Source organism: Corvus brachyrhynchos, unplaced genomic scaffold (assembly GCF_000691975.1).
Source record: "Corvus brachyrhynchos isolate BGI_N302 unplaced genomic scaffold, ASM69197v1 scaffold220, whole genome shotgun sequence".
In the NCBI taxonomy this organism is placed as follows: Eukaryota; Metazoa; Chordata; class Aves; order Passeriformes; family Corvidae; genus Corvus; species Corvus brachyrhynchos.
In genome coordinates this window covers 2,432,901-2,460,386 of record NW_008236209.1, presented here as the reverse complement: position 1 = coordinate 2,460,386, position 27,486 = coordinate 2,432,901, and the positions used below count along the sequence as shown (strand labels likewise).

Sequence of the window (27,486 nt, the reverse complement as noted above, 5' to 3'; positions counted from 1 at the left end):
AAGCTCAAAATGCTTCGGAAATTTTAGGAGAACATTTTGCTTTTAGCACACTGCTGCCCTTTTAGGAATGGTGCCTTGCAGATTAATGCAAGACTCCACTCCTGGACATCTGATTTTGGACACCTGAAGAATCTTATCAGACTCCTGATAATAGGGTCTTGCTTTTATAAAAGGAGAGTCCTTCCAGATATTCAGAGAAGAGCGGAGGAGATCAGAAACATAAAACTGAAAAAAGGAAAAAGGGAGGATCCTCACCCCCTGACTCATTAACCTCCAGCTCATCACCCCCACACAAGGGATGTTTCCAGACAGCACAGCACGTCAGAGAAATAAGATCAGAATTTTTTCATCTTGATACATTTTTTGTAGTTTTTCAATTGAAGACTATTTGTTTTTCCAAGCCCACTTGCCTATTCTGTGCAAAGTGTTCATCACCTCATTGTTTCTGTTCAGAGACAGGACTGCCCAAAAGTCTGGGACTCTGGGAAATAGTGAACTTATGCCAGTGAGGAACTTGGAAAACATCAGCTGCATTCATACAGCTCAGGGAGATGCATGGGTGATATCCCATTTCTCTGAGAGGGAAATACAGATTTTACTCAAGAAATATATAAAAAATTTAAAAATGATGTTGTAGTTCCAGCACATCAGGTCCATGTGCAGAGTCCTGGGCTGTTTCAGTGAGTTTACATCTCAAGCTGTGTGGGAAAAATAACACAAATCAATGTTTTGGTGGGAAAATATCAACGGGAGTTATAGACAGAAGAGGTTTTTAAGTTTTTCTGGAGGTAAAAGCTGTCTCTTTCATTCCCTTTCCTGATACATGACAAATCTCTTACTGCGAGGACTCCTTACCAGGCTCCCCTCAGTGAGAAAAAGAAGTCGTTATCCTGCTAAAACCCTTCAGATTTCACTGAGGAATGTTTCAAATCTTTCTCATCCTCTTAAGTTTTTCTTTGTAGCAGTATGAACTGTTGCTATCAAAGCAATCACCTAGTCTGTGTGTGAACAAAGAAAAGCATTTCACAGGTTTCACATCGTGATACAAACAGCTCAGACTGCTGGATGCCTCCTCTGTCTAAATCATGTCCTGATGCCTGGAAAGGACCTGGAAAATGGGATAAGGTGCAAGCTCAGTCTGGAAGCTGTGTGAGAGACAATACCAGCTGACTTCACCTGAAACTGAGCTTGAAGTGATTAGCCAGGGCAGTGATCACTGGTGTGGCATGCTTGCTTTTTTTCAGTAAATTAACAATTTTAATGGAAAAGTTTTTAGTTTTTAATAGCACCGTATCACAATGTGAGACAGCTTTATCAGGGTGACAAGTGGTTCTCAGCTTCCAGGCTTGTAACTGCTGTGGTGTTAAACTAAGAGATCCACTTTCCTTTGAAAGGGACACAAATGTCCCTTTAAGATGACATGGGTTTAGTTTTGTCATCTGCTTTGCAATTCTTACTGTCCTAATGGGATCCTTTAGACTCTGTGGAGTCCCCGAGTAGGCAGTGGTAGATATTCACCCTCCAAAGTACAAAGGGAGAGCAAGTGCAGTGTGGAGCTGGCTCCTCTCTGTTGTCTCATACCAAACCAGCCCATGGTTTGTGTGGACAGAGATGTTTTTCCACAATTAGAATGCTTTGGCAGACATTCAGAAGGTGCTGTTGCCCATTCTATCGGAAACCAGGAAACAGATGAGGATTCAAGATTCCTTGACTTTAGGGATCAGTTGATAGCAGTCCATGGCAGTGGCTGCTAAATAGGATGGAGAAATGCATCCAACTCCTTTGAGTTACCCTGTCAGGAATCACTGCATAATTACACCTTTGGGAGGGCCAGTTCTGTTTGGATTCCTGACTCTTCTGAGACTGTATTATGGGTCTGCTCCATGTAAAGACATTTTCCATTCTCATTTGAAGAATTTCACACTATTTCTATGCTGTTAATTTGTAATGTCTCTTTTTGAGAGCAGGAAAAATAATATTCCAGATCTTTTCTGAAGCTTGACATCAGCTGAGCGTGTGCAAGTTAACACAGAGTTGGATTTCAACAGGGAACTCTTTAAAGTAATGGTCTGTCAGGAAGAGTGATTTTTTACCTGGCCCTGCATCAACATATAACCTTCAGTTCAGCACTCGACAAGAGCACTGTTACAGACAGCTGTCACATATACAGTTTGCCACTTTGATCTGGTGGTGTCACATCATGGATTTTATATTTGAATTTGACATGCCAGGCTTTGGAAGTTTTCAGTGACTTAAGGAGTTGCACAGAACCTGAGGGTTCCTTTTCTTCAGTAGTGGATAATTCATGAACATGGGAAGGTAAAAAGGGGTGGCACAAACAAGAGTGTTGCATGAAGTTGTTGTGCCCGTGTGGAACAACCTCTTAACCAGAAGTGATGGCACTAAACTCTAGCAGATTTCTTAATGAAAATTAAAGGGGAAAGCATAAAGAACAGCCCTCCACTTATGAGCTGCTGGGCCCTATCACACACAAGAGCAGATTTGCCTCCTCCTTAAGGTCTTGCAGGTAAATGTGGGTGTTTATGCTTCATGTTGGGTGTCGTTCAGGTATTGGATTTGTGGGGCAAGGCTTTAGAAGCAGGATGGCTTCGGGAGAAGCTTACCCTTCTTCACTGAGAAACCAGGAGTTCCTACTTGTTTGATTATGGGATAGGAAAGAGAAATGCTATCTGTGCTCTATTGTGCTGCAGTAGACCATTTCCCAAGCTTCTGTCTAAATCAGGTTTTCTGATCTTTAAAACTCTGAGCACAAGCCTGGACCAGTAAGTCACTAGTAGAGTTTCCTGCTGGCTAAGACAAGTGATGATTCAAAAATAGTCCAGGTTTTTCCTTGGCTCCAGACCTGAAAGGAAAAATCTCAGCTCACCAAGAATTGATTCATTATAGAAAATCACCCTCCACTACTGAAAATATTTCTATATTTTAACATAATTCTGTTTGAAAATGGTCTGCTGAATGTAGCAGTTTCCTGTGTAGCTAATCTGGAAGCTGCATAGCGCGTACAACAAAAGGAAACCCTTTAAAATTGGTTCCTTAGGCTGCTCTGGGACTTTAGGGGGTCTATTTAATTGGCAGGGCTTCTCTCCACCCCACCCTGCTCGGAGTTAGAGGTGGCTGCATCAGCCCCAGCTGTGTGTGTGGGCTTGTGCATTCAGGTCTTGACTTCTGATATGTTCACCCAAGGATGGGAAAGCTTGGTTCAGGTGACAAACTTAATTAGGTCCTTTTTTCCCATCAGTTTTTTTAGCTTTGTAAATATTTTAGTCTGGTCTTCCTCATTAATCCAGGAAGATGGTGAGGAAGAGGAAGCATGGCCTGGGAGACTGAGCACGTGAGGGAAATACAGGAACACTGCAGCAATGCCAGGATGGTTTTAGGCAGGTTTCCCTATCTCCTTTCATTTTCAGCTTGTCTATGCGTGGTAAGAATGAATGAGTTAATGTCAGCTCTGGAAAGGTGTAAGTCAAGATGTGTGTAACTAAGAATTATGAACAACAGAGATGAATTCCACTGCATCCATTAAAGTGAAATGTGCTGTTAAAAATCCTGCACATAAAGGATAGAATGTGTCAAGACTAAAAACAAACAAGCAAGTGATTTTTAACCTTATTAAGGTCTGATGCCTTTCTGTCTAGAGGGCTTAATCTTTTAATACAGAACTATAAAGAACAATTACTTTTATAGGTTACGATTACAATCTAAGATGATTTACTGTTTGGCTTATATTGCTGATGAGAGCTGGGCTGTTAATTTTACTGGGTTTTTCTGATTTGGTGGTCTATCTTGTTCAGGCTCTCATTGCATTTTCTGTTACCTAAAGCTCCTTCATGCTTCTGTGTCAGCAAGTAACTCAGCTATGTAGTACAATTTGTTGAGGATGTAGCAGTAGAAAAAGCATTACCCCCTTCAGATGTGACATTTGGTGTATTACCTGCATGTGCAGTATTGTCAGGGGTGTAGTTTCTGACCTGCAATGCATTATCTGCTCCACTGACTTTGGGGCTGTTTATCACCAGTGACATATTTCTCTGCAGGAACCTGCCATTCTTCTTGTGTCTGCTTTAAAACCCTAAATGCAGACATACAGTCTGCATTTTCGAGAGCAGAATGAAACCAGATTTTTCTTCTTTTTTTTTTTTTTTTTAACAATTCCCTTCAATGTTGTCAGTTAAACAGGGTGCTTCGTAAGCTGCTTTTGCTACAGTAACAAATGTTAAAGAGCAGAGGCACTGTAAGAGTGAAATTAATTATGTATGCTTTATGCTTGTCCAACTAACCACACAGTATTCCCAATGAAATACTTAACACATCTGTGCATTCCTAAAGTCAAATAACATCACTATAATTTGAGACTTATTTTGAACAGCCAAGGAAATATTTTGTTACACCTCCAGGAAAGCCATTCTTTTGGAGGGGGCTTTTTTCATTTGTATGCTTTGATTGTGAGCTACTTAATTTAGTCAAAGATTCTAATTGAGCTTCTTGGCAGACTGCCTGATGTTTGGCACAGTAGGAATCTCTAAGTTTGAACCTTTGGGGATGTTTTCAGAGGAACGTATGTCTTCTACTTCATGCTTTATTGTGGCAGACTGATGAGAACTTCTAAAGCAAATGACAGTTGAGAGAAAATAACTCACACTGGAGTTTGTTCTCCCACTGTTGCTATTTCAATGATGAATTTCAGATAGTCTATTTTGTTTATAATATGTGAGGTTTTGAAATTATGATAATAGATGGCAATGGCAGCAGAATAATTCAGTCATGGAACCAGAGGTTAAGTGTGAAAAGAGCTCTTTAACAGGAATGATTTTTGACTAAGCAATCTGTGGCAGTCACTGGAGCAGCCTTCAGCAGCTGAAGGAGTTAAACAAGATAGATGTTATTTCACAGAGCAGTGTGTGTCATGGTCTCAGCAGACATAATAGGATGAAATTAAGAAATATGAATATTTAGGCTACAGACAAGGCTATTTCCTGATACTAAGACCTGTTCTAGTTTAAATGGTCTCTCAAGGAAAAAAAAAAGCAGCTCCTACCAGGGAATATTTAACACCATGCTGAACTGCTGAACAATATGCTAATCCTCAGAGGAACATTACAGAATTGTCAGCAGGATGAACTAGCTGATCCCTTCCATCTCTGCTCTGTTTAATTTCAATATCTCAAAGTTTCTGCTCGGGAGAATATGAACTCCACAGCTTCGTTTTCCTGTTTCCTTGAGAACTGTCAAGTCTGCAGCCCAGAGAACGACCCAGTGCTGCAGGACTTCCTCCTTTGTTTCCCACTGCCCCTGATTTTCACAAGTTGACTTGTCAGTGATGGCTCCAGCTGAAGCCTTTGAGCTCAATTTACCCTGTTCCATACCCCGTGAGCATCTCTGTGGTATCAACCAGATGGTTCCGTCCTGGAATCACCAACTCTCCAAAGATCCAGGACTTTGAAAGCAGATACACACAAATCAAAAATGTCTTTGACTTCTCCCCTCTACTCACCAGGGAGAAACTGAAGGGTTTACATGAATATCTGCCTCCTTTTTTGCCTCTGGAAATGTGTAGATACTTCCACTTAAATAGACTTGTGTGAAAAATGAGACAAAATTATGCTGAGAATATTTTTTTTAAATATTCTTAACTCTTCAAAGCATTTTGTGTGAGATGAAACTGCTTTTCTGCCAGATCCAGTGTTACAAGCACATGTAGTCATACCTTGGATATTGAGATCTGAATTATTTCTGAGGATTTAGCAAGTTTCTGAGGGTAGTGATGACAAAAAACAGGAGGAGAAGAGGTTTGCCCATCCAAAGAGAAGGCATGAAGGTGTTTGCAGGGCTTTTTGGTGATGAACTGCAAATGTTCAAAATAAGACCAAAGGGGAAACAGAGAAGTCCATAAATACCAGAGGCAGCCATAAAACCCAGACTCCCAAGCACCACTGACGAGCAGGCAGTTCCTCATTAAGAACTTGTTACAGTACATATATATAGTCTCAATCAATTTGTTTTATTTTAACAGTGCACCAGGTGCTTCCCATAAAATTTGAGGGCACTGAGTACTTAATTGAAATCAGCCACATATAACCCCTGTGCTCAAATAAATCTTTTTTTCCAGAAGTAATCAACTAGACCTTACCTACATAATTATATACAGAGTAGCATCAAATAGAACCTAATTGTTTCGATAATGATAATCCTGTACGTCCTGTGTACTGATCAATATACTTTTAATAATTGACCTGCCCATACTGAGGACCACTTTATTCAGAGGGATTTTTAACAGTTTTGAGAACGGAAATAGTCCAAAGCTCCCTGTGCTGGTTCTAAACATACAGGGAAAAAAAAAAATCAAAAACATCTTTATTTTGTTCTTAGAAAATCTCAGATTTATTTTTTCTCTCATTTTACTACAAAACTGCTTACGTTGTTACAGTCTTGATAAAAAATATGATATAAAAAGAAAACTTCCATTTTGAAGGCAGTGACCTCAATTCTCCACTGTGTCACACCCTGAGAAGTTGCCTGCACCTTCCCAACTCCTCCAGGTGACTCTCAAGCACCAGATTTCTTTGGATGTACCAACAGGGGTAAGTAGAGATGTCAAAGGCAAAACGTGATCGTGTTAAATTTATAATGAGAATATTCATTTCATTAACAGGATGCAGTTGCTTCATTTGGACACACCACGAGAATAGGCTAAATAGAACCATAAATAAACATTTCTAATAGCTTGACCATTTCTCAAAGCAGACAGGCTCTGTTGCTGGAGGACATAAAAAGGAGGTTTATTTAATAGAGATCTGTAACTTCATGTACACATTGGAGCATGTAAACGGCTGCAGTGCCCTACAATGTACACAAAACCCAACGTGCTCTCCACAGAGCCCCACCTGCTCCCACTGTGCTGATCCCTGATCACGGCAGGAGCCTCACGTGGTGAGAACTGTTTGCTACACACAAACCAATACAGCCTAATTACCAGTCAATAAATTCCAGATCCAATCCAATTAGATGTCATAGAGACTCTTGTGTTTAGTAAACGTAACTTATCTGTTTCAACTTGGGAATTTAAGTGGACTAATATTTAATTTATTTAATTGCAGAGTGATACATTCAGTGTATTGTACAACAGAAACAATAAATGCTTCCAAGTACAATCTACTTAGGTTTGTTTGATAAATCAAGTGACTTCTTGTGGGAGAGGATACCCTGAAAGCCTTTGAAGTCCTCTTCCTACCACTCCTCTTGTGGTACATTTTTTTTGCAGGAAATTATCTTTAAGTCAGGGTAAAACACAGTTAATACAAATAAAGCTTTAGGATACAGACTTGCTCTTGAGTGAACTTTCACACTTGGACTAACCCACACCAGAATGGCTGTAGGAAGTCCTTTTTAGAGATGTGAAAAGGAAAAGAATTGGGATCATCCACTACAGTACTAGTGGTTTAAAAAACCAGAATCTCTGTATCTCTCCCAGAGGTGAAGCATTTCCAGAAACACTAAATAACTTCAAGAAAAAAACAATTAGAAGAAAACAAGGCTCTTCACACTGGGAAAGACGCCATAGGTGACTGCACTAGTCTGTCAGTACTGCTGCTCTGGGGAGAGATTAGAATCCAAAATCACTGTGTAATGAATAGAGTCTAAATGTAAAATCACACAGGGCTGCCTAGGGAGCAGACAGGCTGCGGCAGCGGATGCTGGCTGATTAAAAAACAGCTGAGATTACTCAGAAGGTGTGGGCACCACGTCATTGCACTGATTTGGGGCAGAGAAAATCCTGAGCAGTAAGGCAGGTCTTGTCCCATGTTCTGTGAAATTCCCTTGAAATGTCTCAGACATTTTTATTGAAGGTCATGAGCACTTCACCATTTGCACCCAAGCCGATGTTCACTATCACCAGGTGGAGTTCCTTAGGTTCCATAATGTGAAGGTCAGCTCTGGGGCTGTCTCATGACATATTTAGCCATGGAAAATTTACCATGTGTCAACTTGGGGCTCGGAATTGTAGGATGAGATTTGCTGTTGGGTCAGAAGGGAAGAAACCTCCAGTTCTGTTCCAGACTGTTGCAGCTGCTCTGAATATTCCAAACAGTTGCACCCAGCTCATAAACAGCAGTTTATCTAGGGGAGCTGAATTGAAATCTGTAGCCTTGTCTCTGGCAATAGTTGGGAGATAAGCTTGCTTTCATTTTAGAGGTGTTAGGCTCAGCATTAGTAAATTCACAGATAACTTTTTCCTCCTACTGAATATGCAGAATGTGACTCAGAACTGCCTTAAATGCTCCCCAAAGAAGGAAGATGACAGTACGGGGGAATTTATTCCAAAGCAAAATTCTATTGCTTGCAAGAGAAAATGAATAAAGTTGGGAATTCATAGCAGAGAAGCCTTAAGACTCCTCAGCTTAAAATTATTCCTCTTTACCATTCTAGTCTGATCTCTGAAGAACAGCGAAATTACCTGAAAAAAAACCTCTGCATAAATAATTGATTTCCTTTACTCTACATATGGATTCTTTCTTCGTAAAAATATTCCTGTGGAGTACAGTTTGTCAGGCTGTAAGAGTGAAGGATTTGGTCTTTTGCTTAATACACAATGGTTCTTTTTGGTTTTCCTGGCTGTGCTTCCCAGTTCTGGCAAAGAGAAGCTCTTGCACAGCAATAAATGATGGGTTTGGTCCTGGGCTAATGATTTGAATTTTTATCACAATTTATTTCTTCTTGGTTTTATTTTTTGCTCGTGCCAGGGTTAGGTCTAGGTCATTCTGCAAAATTAAATTCCAGGCATGGATATAAACCCCCAAATGAAGTGAGAGAATCATGTTAATGGTGCCTCTGCAGGCTTCTGGAGACTGGAGAGGGAGAGCTGATTTTATCCTCTACAGAAAGAGCAGAGGCCCCCGTGGCTTCCCTGAGATGCGGGTGCTGTATCACACACTCCCTGAAAACGTGCATCCATGCACCTGATGGCAAAAACAAGAGTGGTTATTTCCACAGGTCTCTGCACCAGAAAAGAAATATCCTAAAGAGCGCCAGAAAAACTCTTAACACATATCCTGGTTTTATTTTAATGGAACCAGGTCACAACTGGGACTCACAGGGCACAGCAGGGAACAGCTGAATTTTGCAGGGATAGGAGCAGAATCACGAGAATTAGCATTTTGTGCAGTTTTGTATTCTTCTGCTGCCTCTCTGCCAGCACGGATGGGTGACTGGTATTACCTCTGGTCCACCTGGAACTCGGGCCTGTCAAAAAAATACAAATCACATTGTAAAATAATCAGCTCATGAAAAAGTTCAGGCTGAGATTTGTTTCTCATTTGTCACATCAAAAACAAGAAACCTTTTATTCAGGAAGCTGGAGAGTATTTGACATTAATCCTGCCGATATGCAGGGAGAATAAGTGAGGAATTTTTGTTGTTCATGTAGCATATTAATGATTTTGATAACAGCATAAGGATATTTAGCTACTGTCTAAAACTAAATTCTTAGGGTCTTGAGACTGCTTTTTTTGCCATGGTTCCAGTAAATTTATACAATTGATTGTTATGTGACTGTTAAAAGTGTGAAGAACAAGATCAAGTGCAGTTCAGACAACAGTAAAAAAAAGATTATTCTCTTTAAGTTTTATGACATCTATTTAGTTTATTGATTGACAGATGAACACACCTGTTTCCTTTTCTCTTTTTTGTTTTTATCAGCAGCTCACTTCACCTTCTGTGGTATTTGTGTGTCCTATGTGTGCAATAGTTGTTTAATGACATTAAGTTTAAAAGGAAATAATTCAGCATGCAAATAGGAAGTGAGAGAGGCAAAATTGCAAGGAGCCGATTTCCTTTTTAAAAAAGACGTATTTTTTGTTTAGACCAACAGTCCTCCTACGGAGGTTGAAAAATGTAGCATGGACTAAATTTAACTTCACTACTGTCACCAAAGATAATAATGTGTCCACCTTCTGACAGAACAAACTAAATGACACTCGCTCCACTAATATTTACCAGCATTCGGGTCTCACGGGAAGGGCTATCCATGAGTGACGGTAGCTGGAAAAACAAATCCGTGCCCCTCATCTTGCAAAGACACATTATTGGGTGAGACTTATGGGCTGCAGCAGGGATGCAAAGCACAGAGCCATCCCTGAGCTGTTAGGGGTGGCTTGGAGATGCTGAGTTTGTTTTGTCAGATATTCAGAACAATTTCCTACAGCTGAGTGATTGCCTGCAATTGTTACAATGCAACACCCTGCTGTGGAAGTTTCCCCAATGGAATCTAAGAGCAGAAAATCTGCTTTCTCACCTATTAAAAGTCAGTCTTTTCCTTTGAAGGACTTGCATGCACAGGAGACTCAGGTTTGTATTTTTTTATTGTAATGTTTCTTCTTGGCTTGCCAAAAAAAAAAAAAAAAAAAAAGAGTTCAGGATAACCCCCTCTTTCTCCAGCTGATTGGTTTAAGAATCCCATCTTCATCTCTGCACTTAGGAATCTACATGTGTATTCAGATGTTCAGCCCCAGAAGGGCAGACCTGGAGCTGGGCAGAACCATTTCCAAACAGAACAAAGAAATACCTGATGTGTGTTAGACACCACAGTTAAGAAATTTGGGTGCTGTTGCAGCAAAACAAAGTTAAAACCAAACCTCTGAGCAGTGCATGTAAAGCTGGGGAGAGCCTGACCTGTCTCAGCCCTGACACCCTGCAAACAGGACAAAACCTGTGGCCCGTTATTATCTGTGGGGATCTTGTCCTCCTACAAAAATGTGATTTCTTTGCAGCTGTGGCACGAAGATTACAGAATTCAGACCTGGAGCCCTGTAACCATGAGGAAGTGAATGAAGTGCTCGTTTTGGTGCTGCTGATTCTGGAACACTTTTAGCAACCGTGAGCAGAAAATTAGGAGTTTATTTAGGATAATGAGCCTTACATCACTTTCATCATGGAAATGCAACAACCACAGACATACTCAAATCAAGATGATCAAATTTTATTGCATTAACTTGTTAAATTCTTTTAATGGTGTTAAAGGGAGTAGGTGCATTTTTTTCAAAACTCTGTCTGAAAGACAACAGCAACAATCAGTGACTTGCACAGGTCTCCAGTTTCTGTTCTGCTCTTGAGCATTTTCATGCAATTAGAGAAGCAAACCAGTGCTACAGCTGGGGGAGTATTTCCTCTCCTGGACATCCCATCTCCACAGCCTCTCTCAGCTGTCACCACCCCTGAGGATGAAGGCTGACCAGCCATGGTGACAACATTGCACTTCCACCCCTGTCTGTGTGGTCTGTGTGTCAAACAGCAAAATTTCACCTGCATCTTTCAGTGCCTGAGTAGGTAACAAATACAGTCTCATAATCAGAAGGAAATAGGGGATGAAGTGAAGAAGCTGTATGATAATGTTCTGAAGGGAGTTAAATTTACTTAGTTATGCACAAGGATGGTTGACTAACATAGATACACCATAGGTGTAATGGCAATTCTGTAGTTTCTGACCCCATTTTCAGTTTAGCTTTATGCTTATGTCTCTTGGATGGACAGCTAAAGAGACCCAGCAGAGGCACATCAGTCTCTGTGGTTTGTACCGCACACGAAACCTTTCACAGAAAATGCACAGAGCAGTGGGGGGCTTGAACACAGCATCCTCCATTTTCTTAGTCATAAGATTTCAGAGCCATGCTTAAACTAGCCTATATTTAGCTCTATTAATTTTTATGCTTTAAAAGGAAATAGAGTTGCTTCAACAGGAAGACAAAGGTCTTTGCTATGCTCTGTAAAATTGTTACAATGCCTTAGAAAGTGGAATGAGGTGTCTGGAAGTTTAGTTCCAGAGGCCTCTCTTCCACCATGGGAAGTGGAAGATGTCTCAGATGTAAAACATGGGAAGAGCTGTTTCAGAAGAGGATCCACATTAAATTATTAGAAGTGCTCAGCTGGGCAGAGAACACTGAGGACAAGAGGATGCTACCAAAATCTCTGAAATATCAAAAACAAGTGCAAGTTTTTAACTCAGAAAAAATTTAATCTGACTCTTAGAAATCTAAGTCCTATTCAAGGTTAACTTCACGTGGCACAGATAAAGTTCTCTCTGTGTATTAAAGGCACTTGAGTGCCACCAAGTAGAGAAAAAGATTAATAAGGTCTGCTCAGTTCCCACCTGTTCTTCCATGGATCAATCTGTCATGGCCTCCTCTGATTTTACTGCAGCAAAACATAACTTTAGACTTGAATATAAATCTGACTTGCAGAGTTTACCCATTGAAACATAAGATATGAGACTAGAAAAGAAAAAGCCATATAACAGAGTGCCTTCTCTGCTGAAGCAAATCTTTTCTCTCTCCTTGGAGAGAAGGATGGTGTAATGTGGACAGATTGCACTTCTCACATTCTGGAAGAATGGTTTATTCCATGTTCTGACAGCATTTATTTGGATGGTGAAGAAATGGCTTATAAGAATTAGGGGGAAAACGTTATATTTGCCATGAATTACCCTCCTTGGAAATCTGTAATATAGAATAATATCAGTCAGTTGGTGCCTTTTGAAAAATATTTGTCATCAGATTCTTATTTCAAAAACCAGATGCTAAGGGTGGTTTTAGCAGAAAAGTCATCACCGCAGCCCCTGGATAAAAACCCAAACCAACAACACTGGGAAAACCTGTACTGGTGAAAACAGTCTGGCTGGGGATACAAGCAACCAAATACCTGTAGATGCACAACTCTAGGACCACAGCAACATCGACTATTTCAGGTTGGAAATGACCTTTGAACATTTTCTGTTCTACTCCCTTAAAAATAAGGCTTAGTTTGGTGAGGTTGCTCAGCATTTTCTGCTTTTGAGTGTTGAATATCTCCAGTAATGGAGATTTCCCAGCCTCTCTGGGCCCTTGCTCCAATATTTGACCGTCTTCAGCATGAAGAAACTCTTGCTTAGATTCAATAACACCTTTCTTTTGCTGCAACTTCTGCCCATAGCCACGAGTCTGGTTGGGAATCTCTGAGAAGTGTCTGGCTTCATCTTCCCAGTGAAACACTCATTAGTGATCTCTCATGAAAAAAAGTCTGGCAAGGTACTGTATGTCCACAACCAGGCAAATGCCTGGTAAAAGTGAATAATCCCTTCTCCTGAGCTGCTGGCTGTGCTTTTGCAAGTGCAGCAGAGAACGAAGCTGATGCACTTCAGGTCTGAATTTTGCTCTTACTTTATTTTTAGAGTAATTTCTTTATCTATTTAAGGAATCCCAGAAATTAAGTATCATTTCATTGCTTTTTATATGCGATAATAAAATTAGTTCTTCACAGAGCTCACTGAGAGCACAGCTAAAATAAGTGTTGCTTACAGAAATGTCCTGATTTTCTACCTGGGAGTATTCCACTGAGGCTCTATGGAGCTATATGGGTAAAATTTGTCATGTTCATTTATATCACAGATGACATAATGACATCATAGAGACCAGGGCAGAATAATAGATAAGTTGTACCTTTTAATCCGAAATTTCTGAATCCAGCAGTCCTTATGGTATTGTAGTGCCCTCAAACTTGCTTTGGGAGTCTGAGTCAAAAGCAATCCATACTTCTCACTGTCTGTACGTGCTGCTAGGCTGACAGCTCCCAGAAGCTCAGATGACCAAGACTACCATGAATTTTTATCTTAGTTCCAGGCTTTCACCATTAACATCTTTACCTGACAATCTTCAAATCAGAAACTTTTGAATTTTTGATACAGAGATATCAATTTCTGGTGTTAAAAGTAGTGAAAAGGGATTATTTTAACAGTATTACAGATGGAGTCCTTTCACTCTGCTCTCTACTGCCTCCAATGTCAGCGTTCCCTCCATGAATAAAGCAGAGTGTAAATAAGAGACCTGTCCATGCAGAAGTTGAAACACGTTGTAATGAGATGACAGCACATTCCAGATAGCAAACATTGGTAATAAACAACCCCTGGCTCTATTTATCACGACTCTGGGATATCTAGGCACAGACAGAAGTCTTGAAATGGCACCATGAGAGAGGAGCCAAGCACATTCAGAGAACCTTTTCTGATAAGCCCAATCTCACCGAGGTTTTTGCATGAGCAAAATGAATGTGCTTGATTGAATGGTCCCAAACAGCAGATAGGGAAGCTCAGCAAGAGATTATCAGAACTTTGGGGGGAAAAAACCTAGTTGTGTTAGAAAAGGAGTCGCTGCAGGATGTTTGGCAGTAAAACAGGTATGCAGGGAAAAATAATTTATTTTTTTTACCAGTATTCCTGAATATATGCAGGTGAATCCAGTCTGAAAACTCACACAGCTCTGTCAGTCCCACTGAGAACCACGGAGCTTCTTATTTCTGAGGTTTCAGTAAGGAAACTGCCCAGGCTTCCTGAAAGATGCAGGTGATCCAGACAAGGATGTTGGTGCATTATTCGATAATCACAGGTTGATTTAATCGAGTGATTTAATACACCATGCATGAGATTCAATTCTTAATGGACCTAATTCAATCCAGTGGTGCTTCTTGCTTGAAAGGTGATGCAGGCAGAATGGAGTGAGGTGCTGGATGCTGTGGAAACCGTATTTTACAGTTTTACACTTTTACAAAGAGTGGCTGTTCTGCTGAATGTTATGTAAGGTTCAGGAAATGGCATCAGAAATTTCATGCCATTTAAAGTCCGCTGCACATTAAAGTCCGCTGCACGGAGGGTATTTTGCTGCAATTCAGTATGAAATCACACATATTTACAGTATGTTAATTTATTTTCTCTCTTAATTTTGTCACTGACATGTTTTGACACCAAAGAAATAATTATTTAATGGAATAGAAAAATCATCTTGTGAAAGAGCTGTTGTATTTGGGTGTCCAAACACACAATCTGCTTTAATAGCAAACAAAAATGACTACATTTGGAATGGAGATGCTTGGGTTGAATGTGGAGAATTCTCACAGTTCACAACCACCTTACAATTTTAAGAATTTGCCAATTTTTTTAATGCTAACTTAGCAAGCCAAATTGAGAAAATGTCTTTGTAGATAATCAACAAAATGTAATACATTAAAATGTCTAAATGACAGATCAATCAAGCTCAGTCTGGAATCATCCTTAATCTCCCTGTGACTCTTCACAAGTTTCCTGGATCAGAAGGGTGAGAGAGGCTGGGGGTCAAGGACAGGAATAGACTTTGCACATAGGCAGCAAAGAGACAAACCCATAAATTTTACAGTAATATGAGTCAAAGCTGCTGCATTGCATCTTCCCTCTTCCCTGCAGTGCAATTGCAACAGGTGCAATATGGCAAGAAAGGGCTGGGTTTCCTAAAGCAGCAAATGGAAAAGTGTGCTTTTCCTGTTAGTACCGGGATATTTTCAGAAAACGTCTCTCTGAAAAATATCTCTGTTTTCTGTTTTGTTTGACATAGTGATCATTCTCAGAAAAGGTAGAGGCAATAAGGCTTGAAGAAGCTGTGCTGCTTCTGCCATTCATCCAAGGTCTGTGTGCTCCCTGTTATCCTCAAGTCCTACTGACACTGAATCTCTTCCCCCAGACTAATGAGAGCAATGAGAAATATATTCCTGTCCTGATTCTGTCGTTTGCCATCAGTGGAGCCACAATACAGCTGAGCAGGTTTTTTTTTTTCCCAAGGGATCATAAAAGGCAACAACCTGAAAAAGAAAATGCAACCCCAAGGATTATCCTGCTGTACTTCAGGGTAACTCTTCATACCGTAAAACAAAATATAACTGGAAAAACAACAAAAGAATGAGTCCCCGTCTGCTGTATGGATAAAGAAGTGTAATTTCTATGTTATTGCACGTGTTCTGTCTTGTATTCAGAAGCTTTCTCATTTCTCCAAGTTTAGGTGTAAGAAGATGAAAGTTTTAACCTCTGCTGCAACTAATACATTAAGCTCAGAAAGCGCCACCATAAATTACCTTTTCTTTACCTTTTTCTGCCATTGTACAGATAATAAATTGTCTTCCTAATGTAACCAGTTTTATTACATTCTTGAACTTAGCAGAAGGCAGATAATCACCTTTGCACCATTAGACTTGATTAAGTTAAACTCAGAAATTGGACCTGGAAAGCACTGAACTGTACATTTCACAGGCCGAGTTTAAACACACATAAATATTTTTCAATATTAATGACTCAAAGGGGCTTCGTTTTTACAATTATGCAAATAGTTTTCCTGGTTGTTTTCTACAGAAAATTAATGTCAGGGACATATTTTACAGCATGTAAGATGACATAATGCAGAGCATCAAAAGCAACCAACCATGCAGGTGAAGTTCTGTTCTTAAAACCAAACCTAAAATGGTCTTTTAGACTTGTGTGTGTTAAGTGCTCTTCATACAAAGTAGGGTACAATAATATTAATTCCATTAATTCAATTTAATCATTCTAGTATGAAATGATTTTTTATGAGTGAAGTTGGTTTTTTTTTTTTTAATTAATGAACCTCTGATTTTCAGTTTACACTGTGCATGAAACCCTTGTTCTGAACTTGTATGAAAGTAACAATGAAGTGGAATATTTTGATATTTTGGATCCCAATTTAGTTCACTACACTGCGTATTGAAGGATAACATTAGAGAAACTTTTCTCACTGCCTCTATGTCTGAAAAGGAAGACTTCCTTTATTTTCAACTCCTTTTATTTTCTCTCTTTTACTCTCTTTCATGCTTTAACTTTCCTTTTAATGCATATGTATAACTTTTTAGGCTTTATAATAATGCAAGTTATTATGAAAATCTACATTTTCTTCTTGCCTTATAGCCTAACGAGTCTCAGATTGTTCCCTATGTGTACAGATACATATATTAACGATAGTGAAGCAAATGAGCTGTTAGTGAGGTGAGAAATACCTGGCAAGTGCTTTTTGGTCCCTGTATGAATTCTCTTTACAATCCAGTTCCATGCTTTGTCGGCAGTTAAGGCTGTTAACCAAGCTAAAAGAACTTCACAGCCAATTAAAAGGAAATGTCTTTGAATTCCTTTTCTTTACAGGAAGGAATAAGCAAGTGAGAAGGTTCTTGGCTATGAATGTTCCAGTAGACGTTGTTAAACTGTGTGAATGCAAACTGAAAACTCCATATTTTGCTGCAGTAATCGTAGGGTGGAAGGTGAAGAAAATTTGGCAGTGGAGTCAGATAAGTCTGAGACATCATCTTTTTTTCTCTAATGATTCATCTTTCACACATTTAGCTTGAAAGAGTAGCTCTGATTAATTCTGCTTTGGAATGAAGTGGCCTTCCAATGCCAAAAAACGTGACAGACTTGGACTGAAAGCATGCCCACCGCCAAGGCTGGATGTGAGTGCTGTGTTCAGGACTAGCAAAACTGCTTGAAAATGTGTGGGTTTTTTCCAAGTGCTTCCCTGAAATGGAGCAACTTAATTTGGTTGCTCTGCAGCATTATTTGATTGTGAGGATGCTCAGACATTGATTCATCAAACCCAAATTGCTTACAAGGAAAGGTCACAGGTGCCTACTAGTTCATAAGATAACTATTAGCCCTGATTTAGGGTTGAAATTGCTATGGATTTCTCACATTTTCAACAACCTGTGCCTTTCCAGGAACTTACCAAAAAATAATGAAGCAATGACTCAGGAAAATCACATTCATTATCATTTGTACTTGTCCAGAATAAAAGTTTGATCGCAAACACTTGTACTTATAAAAGATTTCCTGTGTTCTCCAGCACTGTTAGGAGAGTTATGTACTGTTTCTCCATCGCATTTCTGAGGGCAAAAAGGCCATTTTCCTTGCCTGCTGCTATAAACCTCTGATGAGAGGTGAGTGGGACATGATGAACTTCCACACTCCAGAATTTTTGAAGGTGTTCCTCTTCCTGGGTGTGTGGCTCCCAGTGTTTAGCACAAGATAAACCTCGTGTGTGCAAACAAGTTCATTAAAATTGCAAGAGCCTGTAGCACATTTGTAACAGCTTGCCCAAAGGTTAACATTTATGATTTTGCACTGCCAACATCCTTGCTTTTATGGGGCACATTTGTATGCTAAATTGCCTATTATGTTAAGCTGTAAGTTCCCATTTAGCAGCATCAGGAATAAGGTTTGACTATAAGTGTTCAGATTTTATTAGTGCTGTGCTAGTCTTCTCAACAGCTCAAACTTCCCACAGCCTGAAAATTTGCTGCAACCTCTGGAGAGGTTCTTGTGTACGAGATGGGTTTAGGAACAGCTGAGTTAGATAAGGAGCATGGGAAGAAATGTGAGGCACTGCTCACTGGTGGGAAAAAGATGCCTTGCTGTGGCTAACCTCTACACGAATCCTAAATGTCATGTTTAAGCAATGATTGCATCTAAAACAATCTCAGTAGCATCCCTTTCTTCATTTAACGAGACCAGAAAGGTCAGATGAAAATATTCCAGGGGAAAGGGTGTTTTATGGGCAGGTAAATATGTCCAGTTGCTTTGTTTTTTGCTGTAGGTTACTTCCCTACGCACGACCTAACAGAACAACTGTGATATACCAGCCCTGTAAGCAGAAATGGCAAATTTCAGCTGTATATGCAGTTCTCAAAGGTAAGAGAAATGTATTTGCTAATGAAACCGTGCTTCACTCCGTCTTCCCTTGCTACCAGGGATTTCTCAGGAGATCCTGGGACTGAGGGACTTAAAAATGTCACAAAAGCCTTTCAGTTCCAGGTCACCAGTTTGACAGAGCAGGGACCTGATTTCAGACAGTGTTTTAAAAGCCTCCATGAATATCTGCTAACGTTAGCAGTGACTGTAGTCTGCCAGTGGTGACTGACTATGGAAAGTAACTTAAGTAACTTGACAAAAATAACAGAAGCTCAAGTCTTTAGCCCAGGCTTTCTCTGCAATTCAAAAAAAAAAAAAGGTGGGACAGATTTCTTTCTGCGTTCCTTTGTCAAAAATGAGAATGTGAGAACATACAGATGCTGCTCTGCTCCTAAGCTTTTCCTACCATGCTAGAAAACAGCATTCAAAGCAGATGCACTGATGTCCCTCACAGGCTGACCAGGCCAGGTTTATTTTGCATGGTGCCTGTAAGGATGAGAGTCTGTGTTTGCAAATTGTTACAGAGCTTGAAAAATATTATCACTGTAATTATTAGAACTATTATTAGCTATTCACCCCAAGCAAAAGCAAAAAACACAAAAATGGAGTTTCAGGTTGGTCATACAGAAAAATAAATATTTTCCAAGATTGACAAACAATCTTTTTATGTAACAGGATGTTCTTAGAGGCAAGCAAGATGATACAAGTAATGTAAAATCCTCCAGCGCACAGTCCATGGCTGAGGAGGGCTGCCTCAGTCACTGATTAAACAGGCTTGCAGAGTTGTGTGTTCTGCAGAACTCACCATTTTTCAGTGATTGTAACAGCTGGAGTGAGGAAGGTGCTTTTTTCTGTGTAAAATACAATATCATTTCCAGGAGACCGAGGTCCCACATGAAAGCCCCGAGGTCTCTGTAGGAATCTGTCTAGCTGAACACACTGACTTTGTCGCTAGCAAAGGCTGCAACCTCCAGCAAATGCAGACAGTGCTTTACCTATTAAGACAATCCGTAGGGGAGAGACTCAAGGAAAGAAGCTCAGAAAGTTGGTGGTTTTTTTTTTTTAAATGACCTATTTAAAGTTACATTTTTCAAATAATTTAAGGAGAAGACTTAGTTAATGCTACTTAATCAAAGTTCCCTGCAAATAACTTAAAGGTGACAGGTCAGCAGAGACATGCTTACTTAAAGACAGTATTTTAAGATTTAAAATGCTAAGAGTCTTACCAAGTCTAATCTGCTAAAAATTATAATAAAGCATAAGAGAAGTTCAAACCTTATTTATTTCAAGATCAGATTTATTATTCTTTCAAGACCTTGCAGGCAAAGAAACAGACAAGAATTAACACAGCAACAATTTGTGTAAAAGCACACAGCCTATATACAATGGTGGATGGATGATGATTGATCCCTTTTGTTATCCAAAATATTCGGGATTTCTGGTCAATTATTCTCTATGGCCTAAATGGGGTTTGTGTTTTAGGCAGTTAAAATTATTTACTTTGGGAGTTGGTTTTCTTTTTACTGAGAAAATGTGACATCTGTAAATACACTGCAGTACTGTGCTATTTCCAAGTTCTTCTTGGTTGTAAAGTTATTTTTTAAATGGCTGTTGCTGTAGTTTGAAATGAAAATGGTGACCTTAACAAGCACTATCATTATTATGCCTTCAAGGGACTTACCCACTCTCTTTCACTCTGATACTCAGTGTCTGACTAGCTTGGAGTTCTGGATCTATTATTTTGCTGAAATCACTAAAAAAAGGGGACTCTGCTTTGTCCTCTGTTGCTTTCTGTGGGTACATTTCATATTAGCATACTGCACAGCAGGATTCTCATTTCAAGATAGTAATTGGAATAATATTCTAATTAGAATCACAGACCTAGAACTTCACTTTTCCTAAGTCAGAGTTGCATGGTGAATAAGTAATTGAAGAACAAACCCAAGTGATTTTCTACTTTTTATTAGGCTAAGAGAGTAGCGTGGAGTATCCAGTGGAGGCATCCCAGACTGCTGCAAGGGGAGAGTTCACTGCTATAACGTGGTGGGAAAGGAAAACAAAAAACCCACCAGCTAATGAAATGGTGCAACCCACAAGCTCAAAATTCTGAAGAAGACTTTGACATAACCACTGATATATTACTAGCCTAAAACCAAAATATAACTCAGCCTTGCAGGCGGGGCTGGGAGAGTGACAGGGTCTGAGCACCCTTTTTATATCAGAGCACTCCTGGAATTTCAACCAGCACAGTAAGGGAAGAGCAGGGTTCTGAGAGAGGGGGAAGATCGCACCTTTGTGCATTCTCTAAATCAGTGCTATCCCAGCCAAAAACAATCCAGGACACATTTTAGAGCCATTTGAAGATTTGTGAGGCAGATGTGCCAAGCATATTAAGAACAAAGCAGCAAATCCAGACAGTTCTTAAATACCAAATGATGTGATTTAGTTTAGAATGAAGCAATCAGTGTTTGGAGAATGCTTTTAATAACACTGTGTGTCCCTCTGGAAATTACCTATTCAGTGCAGGAAATTTCTGTTTGGTTATATTTCTGCAGGTAAACATTGTATTTATTACATTCACAAAGCAACAGAAATTTAGATTGCTGAGCCTAGAAAAGCTCCTGTAGCATTTTCTTTCTCCTTTACATTTATAATAAACATGAATTATATATGGAGACAGCCATGCTTTGTTTAAACTGCTGCACTAAGTACCCCGTGACAGCAGTAAATCAATGGTTTGCTTTCTCATACATTTGAAAGAATGTAATAACTGGAATAAACAATTAATCTGATGGGTACAAGGAACTCTCTGGAGCTAAGTAGAAGAATAATACTGTTCTATTGTTCATACATTTGTCATTTGTTGATGGTCACACTTTATTGACTTTACATATTATTTGCCCAATTATTTGATTCTCAAAGTTATTTTGAATAATTTATTCAGTATTCACTTAAACTGATGTCTGAAATTTATTTTTTTGCTTGATCTCCAACTAAGAAGCCAATTATGATCAGCTTTAGAAGTTATTAACCAGACTTCAGTTTCTATTTTTGCTACCTAATTAAATCTAATGCTCCTGGTACTACAATGACACTTGGGCACTTAAGGTGTTAATGTGGTTTTTTTTTTTCTTTTAATGGTAGTATTTGTATAATATAGATGCATATACATAGAGATGAGATAATGAATACATATATATATATATTTATAAATGCCAGTGGCTACTTGCTTATTAACTTGAAGGACCAGGATGAGCTCCAGTTGGGCTTTAAGGCTGTTTGGATGTGTCAGGAGACAATATGGGAGTGAAACTGTTCAGAGGAGCTTTCATCAGGCTTCTGTTACCTGGTGCCCTGGAGGTGCCATGGACATTATTAAATTAATGGGGGAAACACAGATGGGTGCACAGTGACATTCCATGGACAAGCAGGAAATGTTGGATAATAAATTCGCAGAGCTTGCTCCATTTTGTATCTCCTGATTTTAGAAATGGAGGAATTTAAACCACTCACATGAGAGAAATAAATGCTGCGTGAAGCGTTCCTGCTCCGGTTCCTCTGTCTTTGCTAAGTGAAACCAAGGAACAAGGAAAATTATCTCTTTATAGGACTATTACCCATCATACTTACTGAAGCTCTTGGGGTTTTTCATTAAATGCAGAGACATTTCACTTGAAGTTCCAAACATTTCTGATTGGGATTGGCCTTGCGCATATGCAGACCTGATTGTTCCTTACCCAGACATTAAACAGGGTCAGTTAATAGCTTTGTCCCAGACAAACTAATTGTTGACCATGGGTGAAGGGCTGGAACAAGCAAGCAAGGCTAGGACCCCACATGTAGGGAGGAAAAATGAAGTATTTCCCCCCCACGAAGCTTCATGACATTTTTACACTGAGAATATCAACCATGACATCTACAGTCACATAACTGAGACCACAGGAGACCTTCCTGGTTTCTTTTTGAGGCTGACAGGGACCAGATCCGTCTGGGACAGGACAAGTCCAAAAACATGATCCTGCCTTTGGGAGGCAAGAGTCTTAATGGATATCACTGCTGTGAAAAATATTTATCTTTGCTTCCTGCCAACCCTGGGAAAGGATTATGAATAGTTTCTGTGTAGCCAGTGGTATTGATGTTTAAATGATCAAAAACATGGCTTTGAACATCTTTGTCTCGAGGCCTGGATAATTTCTTCTTCAGAAATGAAACCAAGCCATTGTAAAGCTGCTGAAAAAAGGAAAAGAAGCTCCCATGGATGGACTCATATGTTTTAAAATATTAAAAAATCTCAGAGTTACAAGTTTTACTCTTTTTATCCAGAAAGGGGTTTATGTTTGGGGAGGATGGGGCAAAGTATGTCATAAATTCCTTCTGCTAGGAAAAAATAGCATTGTTAGGTTCACTGTTTCCTCAGTAATATTTCTGAATAAACACAGATTTCTGTATTGATGAAGGAAACATCAAGAGTTGTTTAATTGCAGTCTTTTTTTTCCCCTTTTAAATTCTCTCACATTCTTTTTCCTTGTACTAGCTATCAATTTATTCATATTGCTTAGATTATCCTGTCTGCCTTTCTTTTCCCCACTCACCCTCCATATCTTCCCTAAACCAACAAATTTTTGAACCTTTTCGCTTAATGTGGGCTTTTATTTCAGGTCTGTCACCTCTTGTTATGTACCCAAAGAGGGAGGGGAGCGTTGGAGTTGACCATGCACCAAAGCAGCAGGCAGAACTTGCAGGCAGCCTGGATTTCCTTCATGCCTGTATACTGTAACCTGAAGGTTAAAAAAAAAACCCCAGACAACAAACCCTCTTCATTTTGTCCTTGAATGCTCAGTGAGAGAGCTCCTTCACGGAAGGCACAGAGGGATCGATGGCGGGCCGGTGTCATTTGCCGTAAGGATCTGAGGCGCTTTAACCCTTGAGGTTATTCACTGCATCCCACTTGTCCAGGCACTTACACTCCCTCTCCCCCTGCCTCCTGTGCTGTCTCATGCACTGCTGTGCTTACAGATGCACGTGGGCACACCTGGCTGCACTGCTCCTGTCAGAAGATAATCTGCCATTCTGGTTTCAGGCTATGCTAAAAATGTCTCAGAAATTGTCATAAATACTGAGCACCAGGTTTGTAACTGGATGTCTCTTCTTTCATACCAATTTTAACATTAAGTCCTTCATTTGCTAACATAAAAAGTATGGTAACTCTGTATTTTCTTTTCCCCCATTTCTATATCTTTTTCCAAATTACTCAACGTGAAAAGGAAGGTGAAAAAGTTGGCTTGAAAAATTTGAGGAGCTCACTAGCTAAAAACTCCCAAAGGTAAGCTTTTCCATGTTTGCAAGATCAAGTGAAAGAGATAATCCAAGTGTGATGGTTGGATAAGGCTGATGATTACAAAAAGCCAAATGACAATGAAAATAAAATAGAGCTTTGAATTAAGACGACCTAATTTTATTTCACTTCTCCCACTGACTGGCTCTAATAACTTTTAAGGACAAAGCTGTTCTGCATGACCACACTGGTATTGCATCCTCTGCTGAGATGTGAGTCCTCCTCTGCATTTTTCGTGAAATATAGTGAAATTAAAATGACAGATAATTGAGTGTGTAAAAGAGCTTGGCAATCACAAAGGCGAGCCTGGCTTCCATGCAGCCAAGAGACTTGCTGGCAATAATTCTTGTTACATTAGGAGGAAAAAAGTCAATTCCAAGATAACATTTCCTGGCTGATCTAAGGCCTGGGTGTCCTTACATTTTGTTTAGCCTTGTTACAGATGTTTGATGGAATGTGGACAGATAATTGAGTGAAGGATCAAGTCTTATTCCTGGAATTGCTTTCAGGGCTACCAAAGTAAATTTTCTCAGTTCGATAACATCAAGAAAGCTTTAAGTAAATGAAACATCTTGTACTGTGGTCAGAGACATGAAACGTACCGCTGCAATAACCAAAGCAGTCATATTATCAAGAAATATGCCAAAGGAAGCCAGTAGCATTCTCATTTGAAAAGAAAGAAATAAAACAATTATTGTAATCAGAATTCAGGGAGGGAGAATTGATCCCACTTTTGAAATCCATAAAACTGCATGCAGGAATAAAATGTGTTAAATGCAGTAACACCTGTAGTCACTATTTCCTCTCTACTTACGCACAACATAGTCACAGTGTGCCTCAGTCCTGCAGAAGGTGATAATTGCTTACTGCCAAAACAAAACAATAGCAAATCATTATTATTCTCATGATAGTAACAGGGTTCATTTTTTTGTTTGTTTTCTTTTTCTTGCAATGAAGTCGTGTGTGCACTCCATTTATTTGACTTCCTGTCAGAATATTAACTCTTACTCTGTTGTTTTTCTGCTTCCCAGTCACTGCACTTCCAGCACTGCATTTTCCAGTCTTCCTGGTGCAGGCGCTGACATTGCAGCAGCTCAGGGTAGTCTGTTCCCTTCTGTCACATCTGCTCAGACCTAAGGTGACGTGGATATACTGAGACACGACCTGATGAAACACAAAACATCGGCAACAGGAAGTCGTGCTCTCTCTTGGCCTTGGGGACAAGCATGGAAACTGAAATTCTAATGCAAAAGACACCACAGGCAGTTGTACATTTATTTACTGGATTCATTGATTGAGTGAGAATATTCCATTTCAACAGGGAAAGTAGTTGGTAATATTTAATGAAAGCATTGGCTGAACTGTGTGATTTCAACATATGTTTTTTTCTCATTGCCTATTTTGCAAATGTTAATGGGAAAGTCATAAATGAACAGAGGGTCAATCTAAGTCATTCCTACTGCTTGTTAGACACCAATTGAATACATGATTAAACAATGTGCAAGCCTTGTTCTAATCCCATTCATGGAATGATTTTTATTCTGTAGAAATATTTTTTTTATAGGAAGATCATATATAGAAAGCATGTCATGACAGATTTATCAACAAACTCAATTAAACTAAAAGCTAGAATGCCTGGGCTAGCAAAATTGTACAAGAGAAATTGCTTCAGGAAGTTAATGATAATGCATTATATCCAGTGATGATCCAGCCTTCCTTCTGATTCAGGCAAAGATTTAAAAAAGAAAAAATACCGCAAAGCCAAATCAGAATCCTTTGCACTGTATCAACACAAAAGAATATGACCCTTTTAATCTTAACATGAACTGGAGGCTCATAAAGCTCTTTCTAAAACCAAATCCTGAGTGTTTATTGCTGGTAATGGACGGGCACAGTCAGGAAATGAAATTCTCTCAGTGAGAGGGGTCTTTTCTGCAGCCATGTCAGCAGAGCCCGTTGAGGGGGTTCATCCTTTGTCTTTCCCAGGTAGAAAAACCTGCTAAAGTACTCTAAATTCCCTTTTCCCTGGTAGAGGATGAAGCTGGGGGAGACACAGGTCACAACTAATATTTATGAAACCTTATTATTTATTGAGCTGGTGTTGCTAATAGAATCCAGTCTTTCTGATTAATTACAGATATCTATACATCCATGCACTCCCCCAGACAGCTCACTCCAGCCACCTGGAGAGCCACAGTGACAGGTCAGTGTGGAAGAGGCTCAGGGGTGTGTGTGTGATGCTGGTCTCTGTTTGAATAAAGCAGCCACCACCTCCTTGGATAGGTTCCATTTTTAATGCTACTGTGCGCTGCTGGCTCTGGACAAACCCAGCAGCTGTGGAGCTTTACCCATTTTTGCAGGTTCAGCCAGGCAGACCCCAGAGCTCATCAGACCTTGGAAGGCTTTCACAGGATCACAGAATCAATTAGGTTGGAAAAGACCTCTAAGTTCATCAAGTCCAACCTTTGACCCAACCCCTCTGTGTCACCCAGACCATGGCACTAAATGCCACGTCCAGGCTTTCCTTAAGCACCTCCAGGGGTGATGACTTCACCACCTGCCCAGGCAGCTTTTTCCAGAGCTTGACAGTTCTTTCTGTGAAGAAATTCCCCCGAATGTCCATCCTGAAGCTCCCCTGGCTCACACTGAGGCCATGTCCTCTCATCCTGTCACTTGTTGCCCGGAATCAGAGCCTGACCCCTCTGGCTGCCCCCTCCTGTCACGGAGCTGTGGAAAGTGATAAGGTCAGCCCTGAGCCTCTTGCTCTCCAAGTTAAAAAATGCTCTCTCTCCACATTTCCTTACCCTCTCTTTTGGGACCTCCCTGTCCATCCCCACACATCAGCAGCTCTGGACTCAGCTCACACAACTTCACCCAGAGGGTCTGGCACCCCCTGAACTCCCAGACAGGCACACACCAAACTCTGTGTGAGGGATAAAATGCCATCTGTACTCCTGCCAGGGCGTGCACAAAGGGCTGGGATGCATATTCATGGCTCCACTCTCTGGACTGAAGGGACAATATTAATTCATAATCAAGATTAATTTTCTGTGCCCGGCTGGATTAACATACTTGTAGCCAATTTTGGGACAGGTACCTGAATTCAAGTAATTAATGTGTGCTGAAAAACCTAAAGAGCTTCCATTTGAATTTATTTCTTAATTTTTAGAAACCCTCTCCCCCCACCTATTGATGATATCATTGCTAGTCGAGAAATAAAGGCCTCTGCTTTTCTATTGGGCTGCAGCTGGATCTTGGCTTGCTCACAATATTCATTATTAGATGAATAAAAATGTTGATTTTGCTATTTGAGCACTGCCTGCTTGTTTTTTTTTCCATGTTGAGTGCAGGTTGGTGTCTGTTTGTTAAAAGACAAAAGAAAATCAATACAAGTGTTGAAAAGGAACCTTGGGTATTCAACTTTGCAAACAAAGTTCTTAAATAAGCACCAAGAAAAGTAGTAATAGAAAAAATATGAATACCTGACTTAATTACCAGTGCTCACCTGAGGAATATTGCTCTTTCAAATATAAAGGACCAAGTGGAAAAAGCAAAAAACTGTTTTTCCAAGGAAAGTAAAAATGGAATGATCCTATATATTTGCATTTCAGCTATGGTT

At 39.8% G+C, this 27,486-nt stretch overlaps 2 long non-coding RNA genes across 3 annotated transcripts in view; one reads left to right on the top strand and one right to left on the bottom strand.

Moving 5' to 3' along the window:
• The first annotated feature begins 6,433 nt into the window (after positions 1 to 6,433).
• LOC108448669 lies at positions 6,434 to 27,179 on the top strand. Of its 2 annotated transcripts, XR_001864636.1 has the most exons (4): positions 6,434 to 6,599; positions 18,438 to 18,532; positions 23,191 to 23,855; positions 24,899 to 27,179. It is a non-coding gene; the product is annotated as an uncharacterized LOC108448669 (long non-coding RNA). The 2 variants fall into 2 exon arrangements; XR_001864634.1 differs by having other exon boundaries at positions 23,191 to 27,179.
• LOC108448668 overlaps positions 9,052 to 27,486 on the bottom strand; it is a 32,479-nt gene continuing 14,044 nt past the window's right edge. The window contains exons 4-6 of the long non-coding RNA XR_001864632.1: positions 24,876 to 25,031; positions 24,682 to 24,733; positions 9,052 to 9,258 (exon numbers count right to left, since the gene is read on the bottom strand). This is a non-coding gene — a long non-coding RNA (uncharacterized LOC108448668). The remainder of the gene's footprint in view (positions 9,259 to 24,681; positions 24,734 to 24,875; positions 25,032 to 27,486) is intronic.